Source organism: Poecile atricapillus, chromosome 26 (genome assembly GCF_030490865.1).
Source record: "Poecile atricapillus isolate bPoeAtr1 chromosome 26, bPoeAtr1.hap1, whole genome shotgun sequence".
Taxonomy (NCBI): Eukaryota; Metazoa; Chordata; class Aves; order Passeriformes; family Paridae; genus Poecile; species Poecile atricapillus.
The window spans coordinates 5,452,469-5,476,963 of record NC_081274.1 but is presented as its reverse complement, the minus strand read 5'-3'; the positions used below and the strand labels follow the sequence as shown (position 1 = coordinate 5,476,963).

General features: G+C 48.3%; 1 protein-coding gene and 1 pseudogene across 1 annotated transcript in view; both read left to right on the top strand.

Moving 5' to 3' along the window:
* Positions 1-13,046, top strand: part of LOC131588525 (zinc finger protein 883-like) — a 125,294-nt pseudogene extending 112,248 nt beyond the window's left edge.
* Positions 2,219-24,495, top strand: part of LOC131588585 (zinc finger protein 239-like) — a 143,900-nt gene continuing 121,623 nt past the window's right edge. Inside the window, exons 1-2 of the mRNA XM_058857538.1 lie at positions 2,219-2,293; positions 2,433-2,466. The gene's annotated coding sequence lies outside the window, so the exon portion shown is untranslated. The remainder of the gene's footprint in view (positions 2,294-2,432; positions 2,467-24,495) is intronic.

Here is a 24,495-nt window from a genome sequence, read left to right as displayed (position 1 = left end):
ATTTTGCTGATTTGCCTCTTCAGTGTCTGATTCATCCTCTCTACCTGTCCACTGGATTGGGGTCTCCATGGTGTATGGAGATGCCAAGCTATTCCCAGCAACCTACTCGCCTCCCTCACTATGGTGGCTGTGAAATGTGGGCCCCTATCTGATGATATTCCTAGAGGCACCCCAAATCTTGGAATGATTTCTTGCAGTAACCACTTGACTGTCTCCTTTGCTTGATTTGTGTGACAGGGAAGAGCTTCTGGCCATCCTGAAAATGTGTCAACCCCTACCAATAGATATTTGAATCCTCGTGTTCTTGGTAATTCTAGAAAATCTACTTGCCAATAATCTCCTGGTTTTCCCTAATTGTGCCTGTCATCTAGCCACTGGATTGTTCTTTAAGCAAATTTCACATTTTGAAATTACTGATTTTGCCATTATTAACATCCGTACTAAAATTAAATTTTGTTTTTACAATTTCACCAATGCCTCTGCACCCCAATGACATTCATTATGTTTAATTTGTAGAATTTCCCTCATTATCAAGGAGGGTACCACTACTTGTCCCTGTGTAGTCACATACCACCCTTCTGAATTCTTCTGTGCATTCAGTGAGCGTCCCAATTTCTCATCCTCTATTGAATATTTTGGTTCTGGGGGTAAATTGAATTGAGATACATTAGTTTTTAAAGGTATCGATGCCATTGCAGTTTGCGCTTCTTGAGCAGCTTGTCGGGCTGTCCAGTCTGCTTTCCCATTTCCTTCATGAATTTTGGAGTTTCCTGATTGGTGAGCTTTGCAGTGCATGATTGCTACTTGCTCAGGCTTTTGTACTGCTTTTATTAATTGCAGGACTGCATCTTGATGTTTAATGTGTGTGCCTTGAGGAGACAGCAGTCCTCTTTCTTTCCACAGTGCCCTGTGTACATGCACCACTCCAAAAGCATGTTTTGAATCAGTCCAGATATTTACTTTGTTCCCTTCACTCATCTCTAATGCCCTGGTTAAAGCAACCAGTTCTGCTCGTTGGGCAGATGTGTTTGCTGGTAAGGAACAAAGCTGGATTCAAGAGGTTAGCTGTCTTTAGTGTGACATCATCCTGCTCGGTTAGGATTACCTAGAATTTCATCATCCTGCTTGGAGATAGCCAATTGTCGTTCTAATTGGGAACGGCAGAAAGAACGACACGGACTCTCAAGGGAGTCAGAACAGGAGAGAATCTCTAGTTTATTGCTACAGCCATGTTATATAGACTAGTTCATGGAAAGTACAGAAAGGAAACTCTTATTGGTTAGTAAAGTGCTACATTACCATCATTGGCAGTGGGGTTCACCACCCCCCTGACCCTCTCCTGCAAGGAAAACACGGGAACAGACAAACAGCACCTGCAGGCTGTTTTCTGTCTTTGAGGATTGTTTTGAATCCTCCCAGGAATTTCCCAGGCTAGCTTCTCAGGCAGGGCTGGCAGGCCATGGGCCTACAGCCTGCTCCAAAGGTAGCCTCCACAGCCAATGGCCCCCCTTTTGTTCTAAAACAGTGGTCACCATGTGTGGCACATAGACATCTGTGTGTCTACCCATCGTGAGTTTCCTGGCTTCTTGGATCAGCATCACAGTGGCTGGAACTGCCCCCAGGCATGAAGGCCATCCGGCACTCACGTTGTCAAGTTGTTTGGAAAAGCAGCCTACCAGCCTTTTCCAGCTTCCCAAATGTTGGGTCAGCACTCCCAGTGCTGGGTGTGATCTTTCATGCACAAACAGCTGAAAATCTTTGTACAAATCAGGCAATCCTAACACCGGAGCTGTTGTCAATGCCTCCTTCAGTCTGAGGAAGGTCTCCTTCTGTGGTCTGCCCCAGGTAAGCAGTTGTGTCTTCTGGGCTTCATACAGGGGCTCTGCAATTAGTCCATAGTCCATGATCCACAGGTGGTACCACTCCGTCATCCCAAGGAAAACTCACAGCTCATGCAGGTTCTGGAATGGCACAAATAGCTTGAATACGATTAGTACCCAGCTTACATTGCCCATGTGAGATTTCACACCCCAGGTAAATCACAGTCTACTGGGCAATTTGTGCCTTTTCCTTAGACACCTTATATCTTCCATTCCCAGCTGACTTAAAATTTCAATTGTTACCTTTAAGCAGGTTGTTTTCTGTAGCTGTCAGTATATCATCAACATACTGTAACAGCAGGTATTGCTCCCTCAGAACTTGCCCGTTTTCGGTCCAAATCTCCAGCTCCTTCACCAGCTGGCTTCCAAATAGGGTTGGACTGTTCTTGTATCCTTGTGGGAGTCGTGTCCAGGTGAGCTGGGTTTTCCTTCCATTGTCTGGATTTTCCCATTCAAAGGCAAACAGTTTCCTACTTTCTTTGTCAAGGGATATGCAGAAAAAGGCATCTTTTAAATCAATTCCAGTAAACCATTTCTATTTCTCTTTCACAGATGTCAACAATGTGTAAGGATTAGCTACCACTGGGTAAATATCTTTAGTTATTCCATTTATTGCTCTCAAATCCTGTACTAGTCTGTACTCATCATTTGGTTTCTTCCCTGGAAATATTGGTGTATTCAATTCTGATTCACATTCTTCTAAAATTTGGTACTTCAAAAACTTTTCAATAATCTTTACTATTCCTTGCCGTGCTTCTGGCTTTATGGGATACTGTTTAACCTGGACAGCTTTTGCTCCTTCTTTGCATTCTACATGTACTGGTTGTGCCAACTTAGATTTTCCTGGTATGTCTGTTTCCCATACAGAGGGAATTGCTGCATCCTCTACTTCCCGAGGGATAGTAGGGACTGTTTTTTCTTTTATCATTAAGATTTGTCCTGTCTTTGATTCAGGTATTTTCATGAAAAGCTCCCCATTTACAAAAGGTATCACTGCATCAAGTTTTGCTAATAAATCTCGTCCTCAAAGTGGAATTGGACACTCAGGCATATCTAAAAATTCATGTGTTAACACTTTGTTTCCAAAGCACAAATCCAGGGGTTGCAGGAATGGTCAATTTTCCTCCTTCCCTGTGGCTCCAACTATTGTTGCTGTTTTGTCTCCAGTTTGCCCTTTTAGATCATTTAGCACAGAATATGTAGCCCCTGTATCCACCAGAAATTTTACTTCTTTATCTCCCAATTGTATAGTTACTAAAGGTTCTTGTATTGGTTTTTGTTCCGATTCTAGTCAGCTGCTGTACTCCCCCAGCACCATTAATTTGGAAGCATCTTGATTCTGATTGAACTGATTGCCCTGGTTAAACCAATTTGAGCATTCATTTTTCCAGTGCCCCTCTTGTCTACAATAATCACATTGATTTAACCCCAATCTTGGCAAAACCCATCCCCCTCGTCCTCTGCCAAGTCCGCCCCACCCCAGTCTACGACCACCTCTGCCGTGACCTCTGAAACCTGGATTCTCTCTTCCTTGGATCACTGCCAAAAGATTTTGCTGCTGCTTTTTACTAGCTTCCTTTTCCCTGTTATTGTATACTTTCCAAGCCACTTCAAGTAATTTATTCAAATTCCTTAAATCTTCTCCTTCTAACTTCTGCAATTTTCTCCTAATATCATCCTGTGACTGCCCAAGAAAAATGAACGCAAGCTGAACATTCGCTGTTCTGTTTCTAGTTGAAGACCTGTATACTTTCTTGCTGCCTCCTTAAGGCTTTCCAAAAATGCAGCAGGGGATTCTTTCTTTTCCTGTCTTACCTCATACAATTTAGACCAATTCATAACCTTAGGTACAGCATTCCAAACCCCTGTCTGGAGCCACTCTTGATATCTCTTCAGCCTCCGCATGTCCCCAAAGGCATTGGGATCCCACCCTGGATCCTCGGTTGGAAAGTTCTCATCTAAAGTCGCCGTCACCACCCCAGTTCTGAGATCTTCTCTCACCTTCTCCTTGGCTGCTCTGAGCACCATCTCTTTCTCAGCAGAGTCCATTAAATTCTCCACTATTACTTGTATATCATCCCAATCTGGATTCTGAGTTTTCATAATCATTTTTACCACCCCTGCTACTTTATCAGGATTTTCTCTCTAAGTTCCAGCTGATTGTTTCCAAATTATCAGGTCTGCAGGTGGAAAAGGAACTTCCACAAACACCAGCCCTTCTACTCCTACTCCTTGTCTCAAGGGGGCAATCACAGTCCGCCTTTGTCTGCCCAAATCTTTTCCCGTTCTACCCAGAACCGGAGCAAGCTGTGACCGAGTCCGATGGGATACCGGTGTCGCTGATTTATTATCATCACCCCGCTACTGCTGTCTTCCTCCCCAGCATTTTTCACATTTCCTTGTACCACAGTTAGATTTTGATCATCTCCTGGAGAAGAAGGATCAGGTGAAGGTGGTAGAGGAGGATAAAGAGGGCAAGGTGAAGTGGGATTAGGCGAGATAGGGTTAGGTGAAATAGGATTGGGTGAAGCGGAGGCAGACAAAACAAAATCGGGTTCTTTTGGTTCTGCTGAAACCACTTGTAAATCAACATCCATCTCTTTTCCCCTGACACAAACTTTCTTTTAATGCCAGGTGCTCTAAAGAACTTTTTCCTTTTACACAAAGCTCACATTTATCACTCACACGTGCCTTAACTGCCATCAATCCACACTCAGCCTGCCATTCTGGCTTGTCTCGCAAATAGAAAAACAAATCAACGTACGGAACTTCATCCCACTTTCCCTCTGGCTTACAGAACAACATCAACTGTAAAATGGTGTTGTACTGCAAAGATCCATTTCTCGGCCACTTTTCCCCACAGTCCAGGTCATATCCTGGCCACCATGTATTACAATAATCAATCAACTTTACGTAAATCTTGCCCAAAGTTTCCCTGTTTCCAATGTGCTAATAAGCACCCCAAAGGAGAAGTACGTGGTACAGGGGCATTGCCACCTCAAATCCCTTTAAGCTTCTCCATGTTACAGTTACAATGCACCACACACCACTGCTGCCCAACCTGCAACGCTTTCACACTTGTCTGACAGACGGCGCCTGGGCAATACCAGGAATTCCTCCAGCCCAACCGTGCAAAGCTTTGGCTGCGTCTTCTCGGCAGGCACCAGAGCAGAGCGAAAAGCACCTTACCTCTCTCAGAGGGACATTGTGAGCCGCGGAGACGGTCGCGGCCAGATGGGCTTCTGGAGAATTCGTGGCTCTGTGAAGTGTTTGTTCTTCTGGAAGTTGAGGAATGTAGTGGGACTTGGTCTGAGCAGCAGTCCTTGTCAATTAGTAACATTTTCTAAAACTGGTGATTTCTCCCATTGTTGCCTTATGTACAAGTCCCTGGCCCTATCTCCAAGCAGATTCACTCATTGCCTCTGTTTTTTCTTCCTGGTTCTTCTTAGGTTTTGGGATTGCTCTCAGTGCCCTCATTCTCTGTCCTTTTGTAGCCGTTTGTGGCTCAGGAGGCCTGGCTGCCACCTGCATCCCCTTGCTCAGCTGCTGAATGAGCTGCACTCAGCAAGGTGTGGTGCATGGTAAAAAGATGAGAGTTGCTGTAGCACATGAGAGGAGAAACAGCATTAGTTTAACCCATGGTCTGCCAGGGAAGCACAAAACCGTGTCCCATTCCCATCCTTTCCACGTTTGAGCAAGTACATGAGCTGCTTTGCTATTTCCTTTTTTTTTTTAATCTGTTTCTGCACCTTTTCCTTGCTGATCTGTTTTCCATCAGCAGTTTCAATCATTTAACTTTCCCCAAACCTCTCCTTTTTCTGCTAAAAGGTAATCTGATCCCATCCCATGCTGAAATGTTGTGTTCCTCATCTGACTGGATTGGTTGGGAGGAAGGTCAGGAGCTGGAGCTGTCTGGTTGGTTATTTTTTCAATGACATCCTGGAATCTAATTATCGCATTGAAATGAGAAATGGTTTCTCTGGTACCTGATATGAATTTATCAGGGTTGCCAGGGTCTGGTCCATGGTGTTGCAGGATTTGTTCTGGTGGTTGTTCATCTTTTCCTCATTTCTGGACGCTCCCTTTAGCCAGGGCTGCATCAATTGTCTGCTTTTCTCATTAAATCATCACATACTTGGATTCCCAACTGATTTCCCTGAACTTGTGGTAGCAAATAAACCCCAGTGGTCTGATACACCCTATATAACATAGACAGAGACAGCACATGTTGGAGTGGGGACAGGGATGATTCCCCCCCACTTGTTTTAGTGAAGTTTTCACAACATTCCCCATCTTTTGTTTTCCTTTGCAGTTTAACCAATTTCTGCTGCAGAGTCAGATATCCTCACAATGGGCTCTGCCTTTAGCTGTGCAAATTCCATCTGTGCAAGCAGGCAGAGCTTGGGCTGAGGGGCAGAGAGAATCAGCCCAATTCCTCCTGCAGGCAGGAAGCCCCTGGGCCATTGTGCAGGCTTTGGGCCATCAGTGTTAATTTGCATTTCTAAAGCTTCTCTCCTGGCTGCCTGGAAGGAAACTTCTCTTCCAGGGCAGCCATGGGATGACTCACATGTGGCCACTCCAAAAGTGACATTTTTGAAGAAAAAAATACTATACTATCTCTCTACGAGTTAAGGGGGTCACCGTTAAATCTCTTAGTTTTTAAAACTGAGGCATAAATGTGAACATTCAAAAATGCACACCAAAATTTTGCCATCATAACAGCCATGCACACACATTCCCAAAAAAATCCAAAGCAATATAGATATTTTCTGCTTCTTGCCCTAAGTCTAAAAACTGATTCTCCCAACCCTGGCCCAGCACTACCAGTCTGAGTTACAATATAGAAGTAGGATTATTAAAGAAAAGCATAATAATGGTGTAGTCTTGTCACCAAAACTGCGAGATGAATAAATACTCTCCAACAATATAAAATCAAGGCATGACTTGAGTCTGGCCAGAATGTGCAACAGAAATAATTAATTCCTCACTTTGGCTGAGTGTGCAGAGAAAATCATTCCAAGACATGTGAATTTAATAGATGTTTCCTAAATTTATACAGTCAGAACCCATAGAAATCCCTTGGTTTAATGTTCATTGGTTTGAAGGTGTGGAGTTGTTAGGATTTGGTTTCCTGTTGCAGCCGGATTTCTGTGCCTGTGATGTGAATTAGGTGGGCACTCCTGGATTTCCTGCTCAGCCTTTTCCAGACCAGGTGTCTCCAGCTGTGCCTGGGACAGTGTCTGGGGGAGATGTTGGTTGATGTTTGCTGCTGGGTGTTGATGTTTTGTTGATGGTCGTTATCTTGGGGGGGAATCTTTTGGACTATTCCCAGTCTGTTGAGATGTTAATTTTATCTCTGCTGAGTGGTGGAAAAGAAGGATAAAAATTCCTTTCCCGGAGGCAGGGCAAACCATGTCCCTTTAGAGAAATAAGATTTGAAGCCATTTTAAAGTTGGTCTATTTTGGCAGCAGCTAATCCCAGGCAGGGCAGAGTGTGAGTGTAATTGAGAGGCAGAGTGGAATTGTCCCGGTGCCTTCCCCAGCAGCTGTGGCGAGGGCAGACACAGAAAGGGCTGAAGCTGCAAGAGTGAGAGCAAGGATTGTCCCGCAGTGGCTGGAGATGGCAAAGGAGGGTGGCCAGGCCGAGGATTTGAGCAGAGGATCTGTGGGCAAGCCCAGGGGCTTCCCCCGCTGGGGAGCCCTGGCTGCTGCTGCGTTGCCTTCAGTGCAGGCTCAGGGGTGGCCTGTTTAATATTCCCTTCCAGTTCAGATTTCTGAGTCTGGAAGAGCCATGGCTGGGGCATCAATTATTTTATTTTTTTCATTTTGTTAAGTTTTGTTCTCTTTCTTATGTGCACTCGATAACATTGAGACTATCTGGGGCTAAAGAAGTGGCAAAATGTGTTGTCTGCAAAAGAGAATCCTCAATCCAGCTCCTGCAATTCCCTGTTAATTGTAAGAATTGTTCTAGCTCCTTTTTAGTCCGGGGAAACATTATTTCTGCGATTCCCTGGGCCTTCTCTGGGGCAGTACAAGACAAAGCTTCAGTCAAAATAGGTCTCAAATATTTAACCATTTTCTCTACCATTTGCCCTTTGTTTTTTTTTCAGATACTCAAAGCTGCTTTTTTAGCCTGCAAATGAAGCCATTTCACAGAGGCTTCCTCTACCTCTTCTCCTTGTCCTCCTGACTGGATCAAGTCATCCACATCCTGCATTAAGCCAGTCCCTGGGGGTGAGGTCAATTCCTTTGATATTTCCTGCAAGGCTTGCCCCAATCAGGCCGGTGCTTCCGTGCATCCCTGCAGAAGGACCGTCCATGTCTTGAGCATTTTCCCTTCTACCTCTTGTTGCCAGCCCAAGGCAGAATTGTGTTTGCATCCTCTGGAAGTGGGCAGATCCCCAGAAAGCATCTTTTGCATCAAGTTGTGAATGGCAGCAGTGTGAGGAGGGCACCTGGTTCAGGCTGGTGTAAGGATCTGAGAGTGTGGGGTGCCTCGGTTTCATCATCTCATTTCTTCTTCTTGGGTCCTGCAGCATTCTGTGGATTCCATTGGATTTCTTGTTTGGCAGGATAGGAGCATTCTAGGGAGCCATCCCTGGCTCCCAAAGCCGTGCCTTGAGCAGGACTCACAGACAGGCTGTGAGCCCTTCCTTCCCTCCCTTGGAACAGGGGATTGCTTTTCAACACCTCTTGTCCTGGTTGCTTGAGGGAAATTTGGAGAGGCTCCATATCTAATTTTGCCAATTTCCCTGGGGCTGCCCACACTTGTGGGTTCACTTCAGCCTAAGCTCTGCCAGACATTTGACACAGAGGTACAACAAAACTAGCCTCTGTATCATGAATTTGCATTCCAAATTTAGCCATCAAATCCCTTCCCAATAAATTACAATCACAATTGTGAGCAAATAAAAATTCCTTCATTTCAAACCCATACCAAACATCTGCTAATAGTGGCTGAATAAAACACACCCACTCATCTTTCCCACTTAGTGCCTTAATTATTAAAATACTCCCTAGCACCTTTAGGCATAAGATTCTGAGTGGATGGAGAGGCCCCTGTGTCCATCAGGAAAGGTCTCCTCTGGATCCAGAGCCACCCTGAATGTTCCCAAGGGCTGCAGTGTGGTGGGTCCCTGGTGGAATGGGAGCTGTGAGAGCGCTAAGAATCCGTGTCCATCAAGGGCTGGACTTGCTGGTGCTGAGGGTGCTCCTGTCTGTGCTTGCAGTGTCCTTGTGCCCTGCAGCTGGAAGGCTGATTCCTTGCCAGGGGCTGTTTGGGTGGGCTGTCCCCTGGCCAGGAGGGCAATGCCTGTGCCAGGTGCTTGTGGCCGAGGGTGTCCCCTGGGTGCTGGGGCCCCCTTGGGCCCTGGGCTTGATCCCTCAGGGGCTGTAGGAACTGTGCCATGGCCTTTGCCTTCAGCTTAGCCTTTTGCTCATCCCTTGCTGCATTCAGCTGCTGAGCCTTTGTGAGCAAGTGCTGCAGGGGCTTCTTGTGGCCCTGCTGCAGCCCCCCTCAGTGCCTGTGGGTGCTCATCGTGTGGCAGCTGCTGAGCTTTCTGCAAAATCCTTCCTTTCTGCAGGGACCCAACACAAAATGCTTAAAAGTTCATCTGGATCCTGTCAGATCTAATCCCCATTTCTGAGCTGTTCCTTCCTGGTGCTGGCTGTGCTGAGGCTCCCCTCCCCAGCCCGTATCCCAGAGCCGGTCCCTGTCCTGCCGCAGTGTCCAAAGGCGGCCCCCCCGGCGGGCAGGGCCGGCAGCTCCACGGGGCCGGGCAGCGGCCGGGGCGTCCCGCAGCCTCCTGGGGGCCGGGGGCCACTGCCGGCCCTGCCCGGGGGGTGCTGGGGTCAGGCAGCGCCCGGCGCTGAGCCCCGGCTGCCCCACAGCCCCGGCCCGGCCCCACAGCTCCCCACAGGCCCCCAGCCCGTGCTCCCGGTGTCGCAGCTCTGCGCCCGCTCCTGCCGCTCCCAGCTCAGAGAAACCCCCTGAAAACCTGACCTCCTTCTTTTCCTGTCCTGGAAAACTGAGATACAAATGATCTGATGATAAGAGCCTTCTGAAAACATCCCAATCTTCAGTATTTTTTTGTCTTCCTCCTCTTTTTCATCATCCTTTTTTTTACCCCATAGATTGCTCCTGTTGTTTCTTGCCTTAAGCACATTGCTGCACACTCCCCTTCAGCCAGTCCCTTCCCAGCACACCAACACCATCCATCCCCTGTTGTCTAAATCCCTTCTGGACTTCCCTTATTGCCCCCCTGGCTGTCCATGTCCTTAATTCCCTCTGGGAGAATGTGCAAACGACCTCCACATGCTCCCAAGAGACCCTTGATATGACCTTTTGGGGTCATTATCCCTTTGTCCAGAATGCCCCTCTGGCATTCCATTTTCTCCCCACATTGGTCCTACCTGGATCCCACCTGTGCCCCCCCGGGCCTTGGCGTCCCCCTTGAGGGGAATTTGGGGAGGTGGGAGGGGGGAGCGCCAAGGCTGGGCCCCCCCGCGCTGTGGTGGCGGGAGCGGCTGCAGTGGGGAGCGAGTGCGGGCGGAAGCGGCCGAGAGCCCAGCGCTGCCCCAGGCCGAGCTGGCCCAGCTCCATCCGTGCCCCTGCGGTGGGATGCTGTGGGACTGGGGGGGAAGAGGGAGGCGGCAGTGGGTGCTGGGCCTGGGGGCTGGAGGAGAAGGGAAGGAGAAGAAGGGCTGAAGACCAAAATGGTGAAAGGATGCATGTGGGAGGACAAGGTGGGAATGTGCAGGAGAAGGAGAAATAGTAGGAGGAAGAGGAGTGTGAGGAAGAATAGGGCCACAGGAGGAGGAGGAGGAGCAGGAAGAGGAAGCAGGACAAGGTTCCACCCTCCCTGTATGTGCAGTCCCGGGAGTGTTTCCCTGGAGGTGACTGGGGAGGGGATCCGCGATTTTGATGAGGCTGAATCTTGGTGTTTCTTAACTTCATTGGGCTAAATATTGGTGCTTTGGTTTTTTGCAGGGTCTGAATCTTTGTATTCTGGATGGGGTTTTGCCTGAATTTCGTGCTTGGGTACTTTTTCATCATTGTTTTGATGTTTGGGCTGAATCTTGGTGCTTTGCTTTGTTACAGACACAATATGCCCAATGACTTTCTGAGATGAACTTGGGTAAGGAGGAACCCCCAGTCCAAGGCGCTCTCCTCTCTTATTTTCCTCCTAACCAGGAATTTTCCTTCCCAAACTGTGTCCAGATGGAAGAGGAGGAGGAAAAGCCCTGGAGATGCCGAACAAGGAGGGGCTGCAAACCCAGTCCAGGGAGCTGCGAGGAGGAAAGATCCCCCCTGTGCCAGGAACCCGGCCAGAGATCCAACCAGAGCTCAGAGCTGGGGGAGAAGCCCCACAAGTGCTTGGAATGTGGGAAGGGCTTCAGAAAGAGCTCCCACCTGATCCAGCACCAGGTGATCCACACTGGGGAAAAGCCCTACGAGTGTGGGGAATGTGGGAAGAGCTTCAGCCACAGCTCCAGCCTGTGCAAACACCAGATGATCCACACTGGGGTAAAGCCCAATGAGTGTGGGAAATGTCGGAAGAGCTTCAGAGATGTCTCTGACCTGATGACACACCAGGTGGTCCACACAGGGGAACGGCCCTACACCTGCTTGGAATGTGGGAAGAGCTTTGGGTGGAGCTCTGGCCTGAGAAAACACCAGCGCATCCACACTGGGGAGAGGCCCTACGAGTGTCCCCAGTGTGGGAAGAGGTTTCACACCAGCTCTGATGTCCTCGTACACGAGCGGATTCACACAGAGGAGAGGCCCTTCCGCTGCCCCGACTGCGGGAAGAGTTTCAACCGTAACTCCCACCTCATCAGGCACCGGCGCATCCACACTGGGGAGAGGCCCTACGAGTGTCCCCAGTGTGGGAAGAACTTCTCACGGAGCTCTCACTTGTCCCAACACCAACGGAGGCACCAGTAAGGGAAGCCCTGCGAGTGCCCCGAGTGTGGGAAGAGCTTCGTGCGCTGCTCCAGCTCCATCCCCCATGGGAGGATCGGCGTTGGATGATCCCCAGTGACCCCCGTTGGGCAGAGCCCTGGTGATCCGTGGTCCTGGTGATCCGTGTTGGGAAGACACCTGGCTGGGAGGCTCCACATCTTCCTGGCTCCCTGTGGGCACCTGGATGAACACAGGGGAATGAAAATCCAACAGGATACAGAATGACAATGGGAATTGTTGACTTTATATCCTCCAGAACCTTTTGCCCCTGCTTCAGGAGCTGTGTGGGCAGAGAAAAGGGGATGACACCGGGCTTGGGGGGCCCTGAGGGGAGTACACACGCTCTCTGGAAGAGAGGACACCACCCCCGGGACCCCCCCTCACCTTCCTGCACAGGTAGAAGCCAAGCCCCATCTCCAGGAAGACGAAGCCCAACACGGAGACTCCAATCCCCATCAGCCTCTTGCTGTGGGCAGCGTTTGACAGCATCCCTGGGGGGTCTGCAGAGGTCAGGACCCCCAAAACTTCTCACAGACCTCCCAAGCCCCTCCAAGGACCCTTCCAATATCTCCCAGCCCTCCCAGGACCCTCTGAAACCTCCTTTGGAGTCACTGATTTTAAAAAATCAGGTATTTTAGAAAAATTGGAGATCTTAGCTAGAGATAGGCCTTGCTGGAACTAGTTAGAGTTAATGATTGAGTGAGAAGCAGGATTTGAGATAATCAATCTCAGACTTAGGTAAAAAATTCCTTTTCATTGTATGTTTGTTCAGCTGTGCATATAATGAGAAAAGAGAAACTGATCAATGGGTTCAGGAAGATCACAGACCTTACATCTGGAAACCCATTTCAAAGTCACAAGGGAGGAAACTGGAGTTGTACCAAATGTCATTTGTAATGTCAACCATTGTAAAGGTAGAAAGGTGAGAGTGAGGAAGAGCGGTTTTCCTTCATCTCTTGATGACCCCTCCTCACCAAAACGACCTCCTCCTCAAATTAGGGAGCCCACCACGCAGGCATAATGACATTTTAAACTCATTACCATGAATTTTAATCCAAAGTGGAGCATGGGAGGTGTTAGCATTATGAATATGTATTAGTATTAATATGTATTAGTATTTTGGATATTTAAGACTTTTGTAAATAAGTAGACACTGGAATCTTTTGTCAGCTTGCTGTGCGTATTAAGGGGATGACTCCTGCACTCGCCCAGTGCTGTGATTAAACATCCACTTTGTAACTTTAAACTGTTGGAGAGGTTTTTTGTCCAGTTACAGATTGATATTGATACTGAATCAATATCGCAATTTTTTTGTTAAATCACTGCCAGTCTCTTCCCAGCCTCCCCAGGACCCACCAGAGCCCCTCCTGTTCCTCTCAGGATCCCACAGCCCCCTCCCAATTTCCCCCCACTGCCCCAGGACCCCCACACCCTCTCCCAGTCCCTTCCCAGCCCCACCAGGACTCATCGAGACTCCTCCCAGTCTCTTCCCAGTACAACCAACCTCATCCTAATCCCTGCTTTCCAATGCCCAATCTCCTTCCAGCTCCTCCAGGCTCACTCAAATCCCTCCCAGTGACACCCAACACCCCCAAACTCCCTCCCAGTGTCCACCAGGACCCCCAGAACCTCATCCCACCCTCCCCAACATCCTTCAAACCCCTTCCCAGCCATCCTAAGCACCTCAATCCCTTCCCCAGTTTAAACCAAGCCATCTCAAACTCCCTCCCAGTTCCTCCCAGCACACCCCAATCCCCCTCTGGGCCCCCCCAGTGCCTCCCCCGCTGCCCTCGGCGCTGTGGGGGCCGGGCCGTGCCCCAGTGCCGGCTCAGGGGGTGCTCCAGGCTGACGTGCTCCACCTGGCAGCTGGAGCTGAGCCCGCATTGCCGGGGGCGGTTTCCAGCAGCACCAGGAGCTGCTGGCTCCAGTCCCCGCTGGGGAGCACGGCAGTGGCCAGCACGTGGCCCGAGAGCTGCTGCTGGCCCTGGGAGCAGCTCAGCTGGATGTGGGCAGGGGAGAAATCCATCAGGGAGCAGAGCAGGCGGCCGGGGCCGGGCTGGGAGCTCGAGGGCACCAACGAGATGGAGACGATGGGGGTGATAGTAAAAGGTTCTAAAATCTTAGAAAATTTGGAGACTTAGCAAGAAAGTTAAGTTTGCCAAGCCCTGGGAAAAGTAGGCCCTGGGAAATGTTAGACCTTGTGCTTGCTAAAGATCAGGTCAAACTGCACCTGTGTAATCAGTAGATGATAAATGATACAATTGTTAGATGTGATTAGATATAATTATTGTTTAAAGAACATGAGGAACAATGTTAGGGGGCTGGGGGGGGATCATGAGAAATCTGTGCTTGGGTAAAAATAATGCTTACAATAGAACGATGTAAGTTTAATAATTAATATGTAAGTTATATAAGGATAGAGTATAAAAACATGTTCAATTCAAAACCAAATCGGGTCAGATTTGGGTATGTGTACCCCTGACACCCAGAGCTCTTCAATAAAGCACCTGCATATAATCAGTCTGTGATTATGTGTGTTCCTGAGCTCTAATATTTTGGCACCCCAGATGGGACCCTGTGAGTGCTGCTGAGCTCGCTCACGACCCGATCACGCTCCAGCCGGCACCGAGGGATTCTCGGGGAGCCCATCCGGCTGCGACCGTCTCCGCTGCTCACAACGTCCCCGGGAGAGAAAGGTAAGGTGCTTTACTTTGGTTTGGGTGCCTGCCAGTTAGACACAGCGAAAGCTGCGCGTGGTTGGGCTAAAGGAATTCCTGTTGGTATTGCCCAGGCGCCGTCTGTCAGACGACTGCGAAAGCGTCGCAGGTTCGGCATTTGGTGTATTGTAGTTGTGACATGGAGCAGGGTTCTGGGCTGCAATGCTCCCATACTGGGTACTTCTCCTTTGGGGTGCTTATTAGCACATTGGAAACAAGGTAACTTTGGGGAAGAATTACGTAAGACTAAGTTAATTTATGCGAGATCTCCCACAGAAAAAGACCCCAGTGACCCCATTTCATCTGTTGGTAGCTATAACCCCCTCTTCTCTCTTTCTTTACTTTGTCTTCTTTATCTCTCTCTCTCTCTGTCTCTCCCTTTCCTCTATCGCACAACCCTTGTGGTTGGCACTAAAATAAAGGTACATTATTGTTGTTATGATTTAAACTGAAATCCCTTTGTGTCCTTTTTGCACTCTGAGATCAAACAAACCTCTCACGAGTCCCACTCGTGTTATTGAATCCTGACATTTAAACTGGAGTCACGGACAGGATTTCTGACAGACAGGAGAGGCTGCAGGTTTGTTGTGCAGTCTGTATTAGGGGAAGGACGTCTCGCTCCAGCCGCACCCAGCCCGACACTCCCAAAAGAGTGAGCGGTGTCTAGAAAGCAAGGGGGGCGACTCGAATTTCCCACAAACTGCACATGCTGAGGTGAAAAGCACCCCACACTCACTTGAGGGCTCTGTCTGCAGAATTTCAAAAAAGATCTCTTAGTGCAAAAGGGCGGGAATGTTTTTGTTCTTGTTGTGTGTATGAATTTTGACTGCTTGGTGTAGCAGAAAGACAACCAGAATTTTAAACTGAAGGAGTGCCTCCCAAGCAGATTTGGTCTTTTCACCCAAACAGGGAAGCAAAAAGCTGTGTGTGTGTGTATAATTTAAGTTTATACCTCCCTGTAGTGGTTTTTCCCTTTGTAAAATGACTGAAAACAGCAGTGCAAAAGTTAAAGCTACATTTTATGCATGTTATGCTCTGTTAGCAAAACACAATGCCAGACCTTCTCCAGGAGGGAAAAGTTGGTGCTTAATAATTGGTTTAATTTGGAAAATGTGATTGACAGAGTATGTTCTTTACAACATGAAACAAAATTTAAACTGGACAAAAATAAAACTGTACTCTGCTCAGTTTTGGGAGCTTGTCTTACAGCAGCTATAGAAACTCGCTGTAAGTAAAGAAGTGAGGAAAAAACATCAACAGACTCCCTCCAAAACCTAGTTAAAACTTTGCAAAAACAATTGGATGAAGAAAGAAGTAAGATCAATCTGTTGCGAGCAGCCCTCCATAATAAAATTCAAAGAATGCTGACTTGCTAAAAGAAACAAGAGAGGGAAACCCCTCTCATTAATGAAATTTACCCTCAAAAAGAGCTAACTTGGATAAAATTGTGGGGAACACTGCTGTCCTAGTTTGAAACCTCTAATTAAAACAGAATATAATTATATCAATGATAAAAATCTTGATCCACACATAACCACTAAAAATAGAAAAAAGGAAAAAAAAAAAAAAAAAAAAAAAGAGAAAAAAAGGGGAGTACGGGCGTCTCCCTCACGAGTCAGAGACAGAATACGTATTCCCAGTGTCTCTCACTGGAGGTGATCAAATTCGATTGAGGGAACTGGAATCCAGTGGGCACTGGGGACATGAAGTCTTCTTAACAGCAGGAGACAGACGTAACCCATGGTCCCTAACTCAGCACACAGCTTATTGGGCAGAGGGGCTTCACCCCTTGGAAAGGGGGGACCCTATAGCTATAGTGAGTACCCCAAACCAACTACTGAAAACATTCACAAAGCTGCCTGCTTGCAAATGATACACAAAAGAAAATTAATTGCTGGCTATGAATCACCAATGTTGTTACCTGTGAAAACTGAAATTATGACCCCTTTCATTCAAGGCCTTCCAGAATCACTTAAACCTACAGCAATTTTCCTCCAAAAACATAGCAGCTATAACTGTGGATACACTAGACAGATTTCTTGGGAACCTGACTGCTCAACCTGGTTCCACTGATCCTGGGTTTACTCCCTTCACCACCCCCTCTCAGCCCACAGGTTCACAATTGTGTTCTCCTGCTAGGAACCATAAAATTTGGACACGGAGAAAAGTTGCAAAAGAGCTAATTAATTACAGTAGCAATTATGGACCTGTAAAAATCCCAGAAGAAAAATCAGAGAAAGCAAAGGGTGTTAGATACATTGGTTCTCTTAAGGAAAACCCAGAAAAGAGAAAACAAATCTCTAACTGCCCATATTGGTGGTCACTAGAGATAAAGAAAGGGGTCCCCAGAAACATAATGGATGGCTTATCACTTAAAAGTTGAGTAAAGCAGTTTCTAATTGGCACTGTCCCAAGTTCATTGTATCGAATGCCCCATTGTATAACCCAGCACAGCTCCACAGGCTCTGGGCTGGGAGCCAAAGCAGTCTCCTTCTCAGCTTCTGGGAGTGGAGCCCAAACAGCTTTAGAATCAGGGAAACTGGTAACTCTGCCTCTCATGGGTGAGCAGAGAGGCAGAGGTTGGTTGTATTTAAAATGCTCACTAGAAATAACAAAACTGGAGATGTACTGATTATAACAATAGTGGGTCCTAAACGTGCACCTATTACTTCTGCAGTTAACACTCGAGCCCAAATTTCTGTGTTGACCAATACAGACTAGTACAGGATTTGAGAGCAATAAATGGAATAACTAAAGATATTTAGCCAGTGGTAGCTAATCCTTGCACATTGTTAACATCTGTAAAAGAGAAATAGAAATGGTTTACTGGAATTGATTTAAAAGATGCCTTTTTCTGCATACCCCTTGACAAAGAAAGTAGGAAACTGCTTTTGAGTAGGAAAATCCAGAAAATGGAAGGAAAACCCAGCTCACCTGAACACGACTCCCACAAGGATACAAGAACAGTCCAACCCTATTTGGAAGCCAGCTGGTGAAGGAGCTGGAGATTTGAACTGAGAATGGGCAAGTTCTGAGGGAGCAATACCTGCTGTTACAGTATGTTGATGATATACTGACAGCTACAGAAGAGAAAACAACCTGCATAAAGGTAACAATTGAAATTTTAAGTCAGCTGGGAATGGGAAGATATAAGGTATCTAAAGAAAAGGCACAAATTGCCCGGCAAACTGTGATTTACCTGGGGTGTGAAATCTCAGAAGGGCAAAGAAAGCTAGGTACTAACTGTATTCAAGCTATTTGTGCCATTCCAGAACCCCAGAACCTGCATGAGCTGTGAGTTTTCCTTGGGATGACAGAGTGGTACCACCTGTGGATCATGGACTATGGACTAATTCCAAAACCCCTGTATGAAGCCCAGAAGACACAACCGCTTACCTGGGGCAGACCACAGAAGGAGGCCTTCCTCAGACTGAAGGAGGCATTGACAACAGCTCCGGTGTTAGGATTGCCTGATCTATCCAAAGATTTTCAGCTGTTTGTGCATGAAAGATCACACCCAGCACTGGGAGTGCTGACCCAACATTTGGGAAGCTGGAAAAGGCTGGTAGGCTGCTTTTCCAAACAACTTGACAACGTGAGTGCCGGATGGCCTTCATGCCTGCGGGCAGTTGCAGCCACTGTGATGCTGATCCAAGAAGCCAGGAAACTCACGATGGGTAGACACACAGATGTCTATGTGCCACACATGGTGACCACTGTTTTAGAACAAAAGGGGGCCATTAGCTATCTCCAAGCAGGATGATGAAATTCCAGGTAATCCTGACTGGGCAGGATGATGTCACACTAAAGACAACTAACCTCTTGAATCCAGCTTTGTTCCTAGGTACCACAACTGAAGAAGGCTCATTAGAGCACGACTGTGTAGAGTTAATAGAGTACACCTATTCGGCAAGAGAAGACCTGAGAGACATCCCACTGGAGCAACCAGAGTGAGAGCTATTCACAGATGGAAGCAGCTTTGTGGAGAACGGGACCAGATACGCTGGATATGCGGTAACAACAGTCAGTACAATAGTGGAGGCAAAAGCATTATCACCAAATACATCTGCCCAGAGGGCAGAACTGGTTGCCTTAACCAGAACACTAAAATTAAGTGAAGGGAAAAGGGTAAACATATGGACTGGCTCAAAACATGCTTTTGGAGTGGTGCATGTACACGGGGCACTGGGGAAAGAAGGAAGACTACTGTCTCCTCAAGGTACACACATTAAACATCAAGATGCAGTCCTGCAATTGATAAAAGCAATACAAAAACCTGAAGAAGTAGCAATTATACACTCTAAAGCACACCAATCAAGAAACTCCAAAATTTGTGAGGAAAATCGAAAAGCAGACTGGACAGCCCAACAGATTGCTCGAGAAGTGCAAACAACAATGGCATTGATACCTTTAAAAGTTAATGTATGTCAATTCATGACAATGCCTCCAAAACTGAAATATTCAATAGGAGATGAGAAATTTGGACATTTGCTAAATGCACAAAAGAATTCAGAAAGGTGGTATGTAACTGCACAAAGACAAATAGTGTTAACCCCCTTGATAATGAGAGAAGTTCTAGAAATTAAACATAACAAATGTCATTGGGGTGCAGAGGCATTGGTGAAATTGCTAAAGCAAAAATGAATCTCGGTACGGATGCTAACAATGGCAAAATCAACTCAGTGGCTAGACACAGGCACAGCTAGGAAGGATTAGGGTAGGAACAGAATCAAGATAACACTTGGCAAGAACCTTCTAGTAGAGTGAAATTTGGGTTGGCCCTGGAGTCTTTGCTTGGTCCTATAGCAAACTATCAGAAGAGAGAAACAGGTCAGGTAGATAAATTAGCAAGAGTGACCTGAGAAAGATTTAAAGAACTAAAGGTACAATTACAATTTACTACTCCTGAAAGAGCATGGAGTGTGTGAGTTTTTTTAAAGGGACAGATTGATCATTGCTGCATCCACACCCCAAATGTGACTGCAGATGTAGAATATGACATCAATCAGTTGCAACAAATAGAGCATGAAGCACAGGAAGAGCAAAAGGATTTGACTGTAAATTGGTTAGGCAAAATCTTCAAAGGATTAGGGTGGAATGTGAGTTCATGGATTAAATCTATCATTGAGAGTGTGATAATCTTACTAATTGTATTCTTAGCAATTTGGTTAGTTGACAGCATCTTAAAAGGAGAAATACAGAAGAAAATGCCCTGGAACCAGAAAATAATAAAGGCACTGATGTGAGATCCACACCCACCATCTTCTGGTTCTCCAGTTCGTGACAACATCCAGGACAATGCTTACATCAATCAAGGATTCGAAGAACATCAAGTATAAACTCAGAAACAAAGGACTGTATCAAGTGAAAACATTTGCACTTATAGTGAAGTGAAAATGCTTTCAAAGGGGGGAATGATAGTAAAAGGTTTTGAAATCTTAGAAAATTCGGGGACTTAGAAAGAAAGTTAGGTTTGGAATGCCCAGGGAAAAGTAGGCCCTGGGAAATGTTAGGCCTTGTGCTTGCTAAAGATCAGGTGAAACTGCACCTGTGTAATCAGTATATGATAAATGATACAATTGTCAGATGTGATTAGCTATAATTATTTTTTAAAGAACATGAGGAACAATGTTAGGGGGCTGGGGGAGAATCACAAAAAATCCATGCCTGGGTAAAAACAATGCATGCAATAGAACAATGGAAGTTTAATAATTAATATGTAAGTTATATAACGATAGAGTATAAAACATGTTCAGCTCAAAACCAAGATGGGTCAGCTTTGGGTATGTGTACCCCTGACATCCAGAGCTCTTCAATAAAGCACCTTCATATAATCATTCCGTGACTATGAACATTCCAGAACATATAACATATGGCTGTTAGTGTTCTGGAATATATAACATATATTCCAGAACACTAACAGCTGTTCCTCTCTTCCAGCCCTTGAAGACATGGCACATAACATCAGCCCCGCCATCAGAAGCCTGGCAATTCAAAAACTTTGTATCCTCTAGGCAGTAGAGAGAACTCAATATTCCATCTTTGGAAACCTGCAAGATCAGCTCCACATGGCACAGAGGACACGGTCTCATCTCTCAGGCCTTGACTGGATGCGCTGCTGGAGCTCTGCTGAGAGCTGATCTGGGAGGCTCTGTCTGCTGGGGCCACCTGAGCCAGCCAGGATTTTATTTTTCTTCAAAATTGTTCTTTCCTTATTTTTGTTTTTGTTTAGTATGTAAATATAGGATATGTTATAAATACACAGACTCCCAGGAGCTTTCTTTTGCTGCCCAAGGTCCGCAGGATATCGGGGAAGAGAGGGAAAAGGGTCCTTGTGCTCAGCAACCTGCTGGGGTGTGCAGTGGTGAAGGGAAAATGGCCAGAAGCCCCTTGGCCTTTGGTGGTTTTGCTGAAGCCACAACCCCTGTCCCAGCCAGGAAGTGCCATCTGTGTCCTCGTGCCCGTGTGGTGCTGGCTGGGCTGCTGAGGGCTCCCAGGTGCCTCTTGATCCAGCTCCTCTGGAGCTCCTGTGGGGCTGCGGCGCTGCTGCCGGGCCACGCTGGGGGAGACCCTGAGGGAACAGGGTGCTGGGAGGCCATGAAGGGATGAGGGGCTGTGGAGGCCCTGACGGGACATGGCAGTGGGAAGGCACAAGGGGGATGTGTGAGGGAGTGGATGGCAGGAGGCTCCGAGTGGATAGGAGGCCCCTGAGGGGCCGGGGTGGTGGGAAGACCTGAGGAACTGGGTGTCAGAGGCCATAAGCAGCCCCTGGGCAGCCGCCTGGTTCCTGACACCCGGCTGATCTGGCGCTTCCCCAAAAAGTCTCCCAGGCCTGCAGCAGAAGCCCTCGAGGCTGGGACACCACCCCTCCAGGAGGGTGGGGACAGCCTGAGGTGTGCTCAGGCTGGGCTGGCTGGGGACATGGAGGGCAGGGGGGTGCTGCCAGGCCATGGCCACTGGGTGCCTGCGATAAGGGGCAGTGGGCAGAGGCAGGGCTGGCGGCCAGGCCGGGCCCTCACGGCTGCCCAGGCCACGCTGCTGTGACCGAGGCTCCCCTGACACAGAGCTCGGGGCCCACAGAGCTGCTGCCACCATGGGGAGGGCAGCGATGTCTCCTCCAGCAGGGCTGCCCAGTCACTGCTGCCCAAGCGGCTCTGGAGCCCACAGAAACAGCAGCAGAGTGTGCACAGGAACAGCAGCAGAGTGGGAACAGGAACAGCAGCAGAGTGTGCACAGGAACAGCAGCAGAGTGGGCACAGGAACAGCAGCAGAGTGGGCACAGGAACAGCAGCAGAGTGGGAACAGGAACAGCAGCAGAGTGTGCACAGGAACAGCAGCAGAGTGTGCACAGGAACAGCAGCAGAGTGGGCACAGGAACAGCAGCAGAGTGGGCACAGGAACAGCAGCAGCCCGAACGTCGGCACCTGTGCACTGAGGCGTCCGCAGCAGCCGGGTGCCAAACAGGGGGAGGCTGTGGGCACAGCTGCCTTTGGTTTGGCAAAAGGCTTCAGCAGAATTGGCCACAATGGCTTTCTCTTGACTTGCCAGCCTCACAGCAACGCTTGGCAGCTTCAGCTGCAGCCTGTGCCCGTGACTGACTTGGATGGCCGTGCTTGAGGGCAGGCTCACCTTCCACACTCAGGTGTCCCATGACAGCGGCCTTGGCGCCGTCGTGACACAGAGAGAGAGAGAGACTCAGGACATGAGAACACAGGAACAGCCTGTTTGGCTCATTCTTGAGTTTGCTGCTCCTGCCTAAAATAATCATCAGGAGTATATGCTGATATAAAAGTATAGCTGAACACCAAGGACTTTTTCTGTACTGTCTAGAACTAAAACCTTCTGTGACTGTTCAGAGACTATAAAATGCAAGGCGAGAATGACAGCTCTGGTTTGTAAGAGTCCTAAAAATTTTGACATGTGATATTTCTAGTCAAGGATTTTAATTCCAATGTGGAAACTACAAAACTATTAAAATTTGTTTTCATTGGCAACCGCTTTGAAATGGCATCAGCACACCTACAGGTGTACTGAGGACAGTACTTGGCAATTCATGGCTTCAGATGTGGGAGATAAATATTTTGCCCGGTTTCACCTTGAAGTTGAAGTTTTCCCAGGGCTTTGATTGACTGGTCATTGCAGGTAACTTTAATAAATGCAAAAGGATGTGAAAGCACAATTTCTGGAGAATGTGCACTGGGGACAGAGAGAAAACCTTGAAAACAGTCAGCAGGCTCTGGAAAACTTAAAAAAAATTAAAATTACTAATGTAAAAATTACTAATGTAAAAATAGATGTAGCTCTGTGACTGTTCAAGCAGCACTCTGTCTGTGGATGAAATGTTTGCCTTGCATCAGCTGTAACACAGACAGACACACAGCAACTGGAGCCTTGAACATCAGAGACTGGACTAATGTTTGTCCCAGAAAAAGACAGAGAAGATCCCACTGATACAGGACAGTGCCTCTGTACAATCTAGCCATCCCGGGAAACTCAGCAGCTGATGGTGTTTTTGTGCTACTGCAAACCCCTTCCATGAAAAACATCATTCCAGGAAGGAGCAACATCATCTGACAGATAGCAGGAGTAGCCAGCAATAGCTCCACGAACTCCTGCCAAGACCCCAAAGGAAGGAGCCCAGCCCCCAATGCACAGGGCTTTGGCTTTGGCCCTCTGGCACAGAAGCCCCCCAGGGGCACAGGTCTCTGGGGCAGGAGAAGGGCACCAGCACTGCCAGGGCTCGGCTGGGGTGGCAGGTCTGCCTCGGTGGGGACTCTGCCACACCTGCTGATTTCAGTGCTGCCAGGCCCCTGTACAGATTCTGTGCAAGGCCCCGTGCCCTTCCTGCTGCAGCTGCCTCGGCAGCCCTGGGGGCTCCTTCTGCTGCCCTGAGCCTGCAGAGCAGGGCAGCGTTTGCTGATGGTTGGAGCTGTTCCTAAAGATCCTGTCAGGCTGTCTTAGACACTTTGGGCAAGGGATTCCTTCCATCCTGGGCCACTTTGGGGGGGATGGGGGCGGAACCAGGAAGGTGGCAGGGCGTGCAAGGGCCGTTAGTGACACGGCGCAGCCTGGTAACCGTGGAATGGAACGGTGGAATGGACAAGAGCTGGCGGTGACAAGAGCACACCAGAGTGCCTGGTGCATGCGACGGGACAGGACACGCCAGAGTGGTGCTGTGAGGAGCCCCCACACAGCCCACTCGTTAGTGCCTGACCCGGAGCTTTTCTGAGGCGTAACTCCTACAGCTCACGTTGTGAGCAGACTGTGGGTCTTGGTGAGCCGGAGCTTTCCGTTGACATCTCTTTAGAAGGTGCTCCCAAGGCCCGATTTTGTCATGGCGGGCAGATTCTTCAGGCTATTCAGAGTGTTCCGACGGAACAGAAACACCGACCCTGGAGCTGCCCCAGCAGAACACCCTGAAGAGCCAGAGCAGTTCCAGCAAGGGCAGGATGGTGAGTGGCAGAGCTGGGCCGCAGGGCTGAAGCTGCAGCCAGCTGGGCCCTGCACCATCCCATCCCATCCCATCCCATCCCATCCCATCCCATCCCATCCCATCCCATCCCATCCCATCCCATCCCATCCCATCCCATCCCATCCCATCCCATCCCATCCCATCCCATGTGGACATTCCCAAGGGCAGGACGGAATATGGGCTGGGTCTGACCCCTGGCAGTGGCCGTGCTCCATCCCCTGAGCCACCCCAGGGCTGTCCCTGCCTGGGGAGTGCAGGGCTGGGCTGTGTTCTCCGGCCTCTCCCGCAGCCCCTCAGCTCTGGCTGCTCTTTGACAGATGCAGCCATGGACAGGACACAAGAGCAGGAGCCTGCCCGTGGCCGCTTCCGCAAAATGCTGAAGGTACCTGCAGCCATCCCCACCTGGGCTGGGCCTGCTGTCACTGCTCAGCCCAGCTCTGCACATGGAGCACTCCTTGGAAC